The following is a 9117-nucleotide window of genomic DNA, read 5'->3' on the forward strand; positions in this document are numbered from 1 at the left end:
TAGTGACCCAAGGTTTTTGGGTTCTTTTACAATATGGCGAGGACTTGGGAACGGATTCTACTGCAATCTCTATTAAAATAGATGTAAAATGCTGAATGGTGTCGTCAACATTGAAAACTGTATCCTCATTCAGCCTAGTTTTACAGAGTGTTTCAAACTTGGCCCAGTCGGCCTTCTTTAAATTCCATTGTGGAATTACTTCATCGACTGTAGAGTTAAGATTTACAAGAAAGATTGGGAAGTGATCGCTGCTGTGAAGGTCATCAGCGACCTTCCATTCATAGTCCAAAAGCAGAGAAGGAGAACAAATTGTCAAATCGATGCTTGTGTATGTACCCGTGCCTGGGTGTAAATATGTAGGTGTTTTGGTATTATATAGGCACAGATCGTGTCTAGAAATAAAGTCTTCAACTTTGTGACCTCTGTCACTTATATGATTAGATCCCCATAAAATGTTATGGGCATTAAAATCCCCGAGTAAAACAAAGGGTGCGGGAAGCTGTTGAACAAGATTGTCGAGTTCGTTTGGTACTAGGTTAGTGTTTGGTGGTAAATAAATAGAGCAACATGTAATCACTCGATGTAGAGTGACGCTTACAGCAATGGCTTGTAAATTGGTGTTTAAATGAATGAAGCTATGAGGAGCTCTGTTGTTTACAATAACAGAAACTCCTCCTGATGCCCTGTCAACATTTGGAGAGCAGGTGTTAAACAGGGAGTAGTTTTTAAATGTGATATTGTCTGTATCTTTCAAGAAGGTTTCTTGAAGGCATAGTACCGCAGGATCATGTTCGTTTAAAAGCAGGAGAATATCATTGTAATTTGCTTTAAGTCCTCGACAATTCCATTGTATGATAGTGTTTTTCATTATAAATTTAAATTAAAGATTGTGGAGCTAGGTTAGACCTTTCGCAGACGGAATTTGTTTTGTTATTTCTCTGGAGGAAGTACGGGGGTGAATTTTTTGTTTGTAGGTCTGGAGTTCCCTTGGGCGCATGGAGCAGATTCTTCTGCATCCATGCTCTCGATGTCTCCAAACCTGTTATAAAGTTTGATGGGGTCATCTGACCTCTTTTGTTGCCTGTTTCCGTGAGATTTTTTATTCTTTGGTGATTTAGGTTGTTGGGTATTATTAAATGTAGTCTGAGTAGATGCCGTGTTTTTCTGTGCTTGGTAATGGGGGGTGTTTGAATTTGGTGTTGAATCGGGTGCTTCTGTTTGTGTTTGAGCGTCCTTCGTTGTTTTAGGATTGCTCTTCACTACAGTGGAGAAGGATGGGCCAGGATGGGCTGTTTTTGCCTGTACAATTTTTCTGGCTTCTGGATAGGGAATATTATTTGTGTATTTCACCCTCTGAATTTCCTTCTCCTGTTTCCAGGTATCGCAATCCTTGGAATTTGCGTGGTGCTCTTTTCCGCAGTTGACACAATGCGGAGTTGCTCTACAATCAGATTCCTGATGAGCATTGTCTCCGCATCGGCCACATATTTGGCTCTTGGAGCAGCGGTCTTCGTGATGGCCGTATTTTTGACACTTATAACACCGAAGGGTTTTGATTGATTGATTGTTTTTTTTTAACGGCGCATCAGCACTCTTAGGCTATTTAGCGCCAAACAAAGTGTTACTTGTATAATCTTTTAAAACTTATAAAAGGTTCTACATCGACCAGCGATATAAAAGAGCAAATGGTTGAAATTAAAAACGGTAAGATGGTAACGGTGCAAAATAAAGCTTCCCGATCAACGGGAGATGTAAAAAAGATGAATAGGTATTAAAATGGGACGGAATGTATATTGCATAAAACTGCACAAGGTGATAGCATAAAAGTCAGAGTTTTGAGTAAATATTTACGGCTTTCAAGAACTCGATAATACGAGTGATGTTTATATTATCAAAAAGTTCTTTCATATCATGCACAACGTAATAACGATCGCGCGTAGGTTGTAGGTCAAAGCACTCTATCATAAAGTGCTTGACAGTGAATGGTTCATTGCAAGAAACGCACTCTGGTGGGTCTTCACCTTTTAGTATGTGGGTGTGGGTGATATAAGTATGACCAATTCGGATTCTTGCAATGACTACCTCCTCCCTACGAATGCTTCTGAGGGAAGGAGTCCATTCTCCTAGAGTTGGTTTGATTGCATGAAGTTTGTTATTTACAGCATCATTCCATGATGCCTGCCACTTCTGACGTAAGAACTTTCTGATACAATGTTTAAAATCTGTATATGGTATTTTAAAATCAGATGGTTCTTGAGAAAGGGCCATTTTAGCAGCGCGATCTGCTTTTTCGTTACCTTTAATACCAATGTGGCTAGGTAACCAACAGTATATTATATTGTGGGAGACACTCAGCTCGGTATTTTTGACGAGTATGTTTTTCAATAATGGGTTCTCCAGTTTTCTATTGTGTAGTGACTGAAGTACTGATAGCGAGTCGGAGAAGATGATACAGTTTGAAATACGATTCTTTTCTATATGTTGCAGAGCAAGGTCTATTGCTCTGATTTCGGCTGTAAAAATTGATGCTCCATTTGGTAAGCGAACTTGCGTTGTGTGATTTCCACAAACAAAGGCTGCAGCAGCCTTTTCCTCATCCTTTGATCCATCAGTGTAAATTCTCGTGTAGTTTTTAAATTCGGTGAGGAGTTCATGGTAAGAGTTGTGGAAGATAGAAGGGTTTGTTTCGGATTTTTTTCCATCGTGTAGCGTAAAACGTACTTTTGGTTGTTTAATTAGCCAGGGTGGTGTTTCGGAGATGGATGTTTTCTGAATTTTTGAAAGATCTATATTTGTAGTGTCAAGGCTGGATGATATTCTAATGCCAAAGGAAGGTATGGCGTTTGGTTTATTTTCGTATAAAGTTTTGTATTTGGGTTGAAAAACAGCCGAAAAAGCAGGATTCAGAGGATTTGATTTTAATTTGAGAGCATACTGTGCTGAAAGCATTTCTCTACGATGCGATAACGGTGGTTCATTCGCCTCAGCTAGAAGGCTTTCACACGGGGATGTTTTAAATGCTCCCAGAGCCAGTCTTATTCCCTGATGATGAATTGGATCAAGCATTTTAAGATACGATTTTCTGGCAGAACCATACACAACGCAACCATAGTCTAGTTTGGAGCGAATAAACGTTCTATATAAATTCAGGATGACTTTTCTATCAGCACCCCAGTCAGTGTGTGCTACTACTTTAAGTAGGTCAAGTGCTTTTAAGCATTTGGCTTTCAAGTTTTTTAGGTGTGGAATAAAGGTCAGTTTTCTGTCAAAGATAATACCCAAAAATTTTGTTTCCTCAACAACTGGAATAGGTGTTCCGTCCAGCGTGAGTTTAGGTTCATCGTGGTGTCGTCGTAATTGACAGAAATGCATACATACAGTTTTTGATTTCGAGAATTTGAAACCGTTCGTACTAGACCAATTTTGAATCTTGTTGATATTTTGCTGTAGTTGTCTTTCAATTGTATGCATGTGCTTTGACCGATAACATATGAGAAAATCATCAACATATAGTGAGCAATCCACACCAGGAGTCAAACACTTGGTGATGTTATTAATTTTGATATTGAAAAGTGTCACAGATAAAATACTGCCCTGGGGCACACCCATCTCTTGCTTGTGCAAATCTGAGAGAGTACAGCCCACTCGTACCTTGAATTCTCTGTCGGAGAGGAAGTTGGATATGAAAGAGGGCAGACGGCCTTTTAGACCTAGATCGTGCAGGTCTTTTAGTATCCCGTACTTCCATGTTGTGTCATAGGCCTTTTCTAAATCAAAGAAAACCGCTACTAAATGTTCTTTCTTGATAAATGCATCGCGAATGAATGTTTCTAGTCTAACCAGATGATCGTTGGTGCTCCGTCCATAACGAAAGCCACTTTGGAAAGGAGATATTAAATTGTTAGTTTCCAGGTACCATACAAGCCGAGAATTGATCATTCGTTCCATTGTTTTGCACATGCAGCTTGTGAGTGCAATAGGTCGATAGTTGGTAGGATCTTCACTATCTTTACCGGGTTTGGGAAATGGTATTACTGTTGCTTCTTTCCATATTTTAGGTAGGTTACCAGTAATCCATAAATCATTGAAGAGTTTTAAAAGAGATGTTAAAGATGATTCTGGAAGATGTTTTAAAAACTGGTAATGTATTTTGTCAGGCCCAGCGGAAGTATCATGGGCCTTGTCTAAAGCCTCCATAAGTTCTGATAGTGAAAACAGCTGGTTGTAGCTTTCCGAGTTGTTGGATGTGAATTTTAAACGTGACTTTTCTTTTTGAGTTTTCAATTTTTGGAAGGCTTCGGAATAATTAGATGATGACGAATTTTTAGAGAATGTATCAGCAAGAACATTTGCTATGTCACGTTTTGAGCTAAGATTGTTATTGTTCACTTTTAGATGTCGGAAAGAATTGTGTTTTCTCTTTCCGTTTATTTTTCGGATCGTGTCCCAAACTTTCTTAATTGAGGAACGAGAGTTTAAAGAGGAAACATATTTCATCCATGATGCTCGTTTACTTTCTTTGATTGTGCGGCGAGCTTTGGCCCGGAGAATACGATATTTACTTAAATTCTCGGCGTCGGATGATTGTTAAATTTTTTCAAGGCTTCTCGGCGTTGCCGTATGGCTTCCTTACATTCCTTAGTGAGCCAAGGTTTTAGGGTTCTTTTACAGTTTGCTGAGGACTTGGGGATAGATTCTTCTGCAATGTCGGTTAAAATAGATGTAAAATGCTGAATGGGGTCGTTAACATTGAAAACTGTATCCTCATTCAGCCTGGTTTTACAGAGTGTTTCGAATTTGGCCCAGTCGGCCTTCTTTAAATTCCATTGTGGAATTACTTCATCAATTGTAGAGTTATGATTTACAAGGGAGATTGGGAAGTGATCGCTGCTGTGAAGGTCATCAGCGACCTTCCATTCATAGTCCAAAAGCAGCGAAGGAGAACAAATTGTCAAATCGATGCATGTGTATGTACCCGTGCCTGGGTGTAAATATGTAGGTGTTTTGGTATTATATAGACACAGATCGTGTCTAGAAATAAAGTCTTCAACTTTGTGACCTCTGTCACTTACATGATTCGATCCCCATAAAATGTTATGGGCATTAAAATCCCCGAGTAAAACAAAGGGTGCGGGAAGCTGTTGAACAAGATTATCGAGTTCGTTTGGTACTAGGTTAGTGTTTGGTGGTAAATAAATAGAGCAAAATGTAATCACTCGATGTAGAGTGACCCTTACAGCAATGGCTTGTAAATTGGTGTTTAAAGTAATGAAACTATGAGGAGCTCTGTTGTTTACAATAACAGAAACTCCTCCTGATGCCCTGTCAACATTTGGAGAGCAGGTGTTAAACAGGGAGTAGTTTTTAAATGTGATATTGTCTGTATCTTTCAAGAAGGTTTCTTGAAGGCATAGTACCGCAGGATCATGTTCGTTTAAAAGCAGGAGAATATCATTGTAATTTGCTTTAAGTCCTCGACAATTCCATTGTATGATAGTGTTTTTCATTATAAATTTAAATTAAAGATTGTGGAGCTAGGTTAGACCTTTCGCAGACGGAATTTGTTTTGTTATTTCTCTGGAGGAAGTACGGGGGTGAATTTTTTGTTTGTAGGTCTGGAGTTCCCTTGGGCGCATGGAGCAGATTCTTCTGCATCCATGCTCTCGATGTCTCCAAACCTGTTATAAAGTTTGATGGGGTCATCTGACCCCTTTTGTTACCTGTTTCCGTGAGATTTTTTATTCTTTGGTGATTCAGGTTGTTGGGTATTATTAAATGTAGTCTGAGTAGATGCCGTGTTTTTCTGTGCTTGGTAATGGGGGGTGTTTGAATTTGGTGTTGAATCGGGTGCTTCTGTTTGTGTTTGAGCGTCCTTCGTTGTTTTAGGATTGCTCTTCACTACAGTGGAGAAGGATGGGCCAGGATGGGCTGTTTTTGCCTGTACAATTTTTCTGGCTTCTGGATAGGGAATATTATTTGTGTATTTTACCCTCTGAATTTCCTTCTCCTGTTTCCAGGTATCGCAATCCTTGGAATTTGCGTGGTGCTCTTTTCCGCAGTTGACACAATGCGGAGTTGCTCTACAATCAGATTCCTGATGAGCATTGTCTCCGCATCGGCCACATATTTGGCTCTTGGAGCAGCGGTCTTCGTGATGGCCGTATTTTTGACACTTATAACACCGAAGGGGGTTGGGAATGTAAATCTCTACCTTTACTTGCAAAAAGCCAACTTTCACCACTTTGGGTACAGTTGGCCTGTTGAAGGTGAGTACAATGGTGTTGGTGTCCTGCAGATTGTTATTACGTTTAATACGTATTCGTCGGACTGCAGTGACACCTTCATCTTTCATTCCTTCGATGATGTCAGCGTCGGTGACTCCAGCCAAGTCACGGCAGCGAATCACGCCTTTGGACGTATTCAGTGTGGTGTGAGCGAATGAGGTTACTGGGATATCAAAGAACGTTTTCATTTTCCTGATATTGTCTGATTGACCTCGTCGCTCACACTCAATAAGAAGACAACCCGATTTCAACTTTTTAACACTTTTGGGTGTGCCAATCGATCCTGTGATAGTCTTTTCGATGACAAATGGAGATAGTGCGGCAAGCGGTTTCGTGGCATCTTTTGACTGTATGACCATGAAGCGTGGAAATGACTCCACACTACATGGTTCATCGTCAGACTCTGATAAGGGTTTCGATCTTTTATTTTGATTTTTTTGGGAATTATCCATGATGGCTAGATTAAAAATTCAGCACCCGTGCTCCCCACCCACCAAGGAGCCCAACAAGGGGACACTTTTCAAGTCCCAGGGATACACAAATGCCATACTCAGTTGATAAAATTACCTTTGATTGACCTTGAAGTCGCCAATTTCTAAGGTCGGCAAAATTACCCCCCGATTGACGCGTTAAGCCACCGCCTTCTAGGAAGCCTTCTAAGACTTGGAAAAGGGAAATATAAAGGAAAAGAATATAGGGGCAACGGTGGTATCAAGAGAGATACAAGGAGAGAGAGATTGATTGATTGATTGATTGATTGATTGATTTTTAACGGCGCATCAGCACTTTTAGGCTATTTAGCGCCAAACAAAGTGTTATTTCTATAATCTTTTAAAACTTATAAAAGGTCCTATATCGACCAGCGATATAAAAGAACAAATGGTTGAAATTAAAAAACGGCAAGATGATAACGGTGCAAAATAAAGGTTCCCGATCAACGGGAGATGTAAAAATGATCAATAGGTACTAAAATGGGACGGTATATATATTGCATAAAACTGCACAAGGTGATAGCATAAAAGTCAGAGTTTAGAGTAAATATTTACGGCTTTCAAGAACTCTATAATACGAGTGATGTTTATATTATCAAAAAGTTCTTTCATGTCATGCACAATGTAATAACGATCGCGCGTTGGTTGTAGGTCAAAGCACTCTATCATAAAGTGCTTGACAGTGAATGGTTCATTGCAAGAAACGCACTCTGGTGGGTCGTCACCTTTTAGTATGTGGGTGTGGGTGATAAAAGTATGACCAATTCGGATTCTTGCAATGACTACCTCCTCCCTACGAATGCTTCTGTAGGAAGGAGTCCATTCTCCTAGAGTCGGTTTGATTGCGTGAAGTTTGTTCTTTACAGCATCATTCCATGATGCCTGCCACTTCTGACGTAAGAACTTTCTGATACAAGGTTTAAAATCAGTATATGGTATTTTAAAATCAGATGGTTCTTGAGAAAGGGCCATTTTAGCAGCGCGATCTGCTTTTTCGTTACCTTTAATACCAATGTGGCTAGGTAACCAACAGTATATTATATTGTGGGAGACACTCAGCTCCGTATTTTTGACGAGTATGTTTTTCAATAATGGGTTCTCCAGTTTTCTATTGTGTAGTGACTGGAGTACTGATAGCGAGTCGGAGAAGATGATACAGTTTAAAATACGGTTCTTTTCTATATGTTGCAGGGCAAGGTCTATTGCTCTGATTTCGGCTGTAAAAATTGATGCTCCATTTGGTAAGCGAACTTGCGTTGTGTGATTTCCACAAACAAAGGCTGCAGCAGCCTTTTCCTCATCCTTTGATCCATCAGTGTAAATTCTCGTGTAGTTTTTAAATTCGGTGAGGAGTTCATGGTAAGAGTTGTGGAAGATAGAAGGGTTTGTTTCGGATTTTTTTCCATCGTGTAGCGTAAAACGTACTTTTGGTTGTTTAATTAGCCAGGGTGGTGTTTCGGAGATGGATGTTTTCTGAATTTTTGAAAGATCTATATTTGCAGTGTCAAGGCTGGATGATATTCTAATGCCAAAGGAAGGTATGGCGTTTGGTTTATTTTCGTATAAAGTTTTGTATTTGGGTTGAAAAACAGCCGAAAAAGCAGGATTCAGAGGGTTTGATTTTAATTTGAGAGCATACTGTGCGGAAAGCATTTCTCTACGATGCGATAACGGTGGTTCATTCGCCTCAGTTAGAAGGCTTTCACAGGGGGATGTTTTAAATGCTCCCAGAGCCAGTCTTATTCCCTGATGATGAATTGGATCAAGCATTTTAAGATACGATTTTCTGGCAGAACCATACACAACGCAACCATAGTCTAGTTTGGAGCGAATAAACGTTCTGTATAAATTTAGGATGACTTTTCTATCAGCACCCCAGTCAGTGTGCGCTACTACTTTAAGTAGGTTAAGTGCTTTTAAGCATTTAGCTTTTAAGTTCTTTAGGTGTGGAATAAAGGTCAGTTTTCTGTCAAAGATTGTACCTAAAAATTTGGTTTCCTCAACAACTGGAATAGGTGTTCCATCCAGTGTGAGGTTCGGTTCATCGTGATGTTTTCGTAACTGACAGAAATGCATGCATACCGTTTTTGATTTCGAGAATTTGAAACCGTTTGCATTGGCCCAATTTTGAATTTTGTTTATATTTTGCTGCAGTTGTGTTTCAATTGTATGCATGTGCTTTGACCGATAACATATTAGAAAATCATCAACGTATAACGAACAATCCACACCAGGAGTCAAACACTTGGTGATGCTATTAATTTTGATGTTAAAGAGCGTCACAGATAAAATACTGCCCTGGGGCACACCCATCTCTTGCTCTTGCAGATCTGAGAGGGTAG

Source organism: Sinohyriopsis cumingii, unplaced genomic scaffold (genome assembly GCF_028554795.1).
Source record: "Sinohyriopsis cumingii isolate HCF-2022 unplaced genomic scaffold, ASM2855479v2 utg002256l, whole genome shotgun sequence".
Classification (NCBI taxonomy): Eukaryota; Metazoa; Mollusca; class Bivalvia; order Unionida; family Unionidae; genus Sinohyriopsis; species Sinohyriopsis cumingii.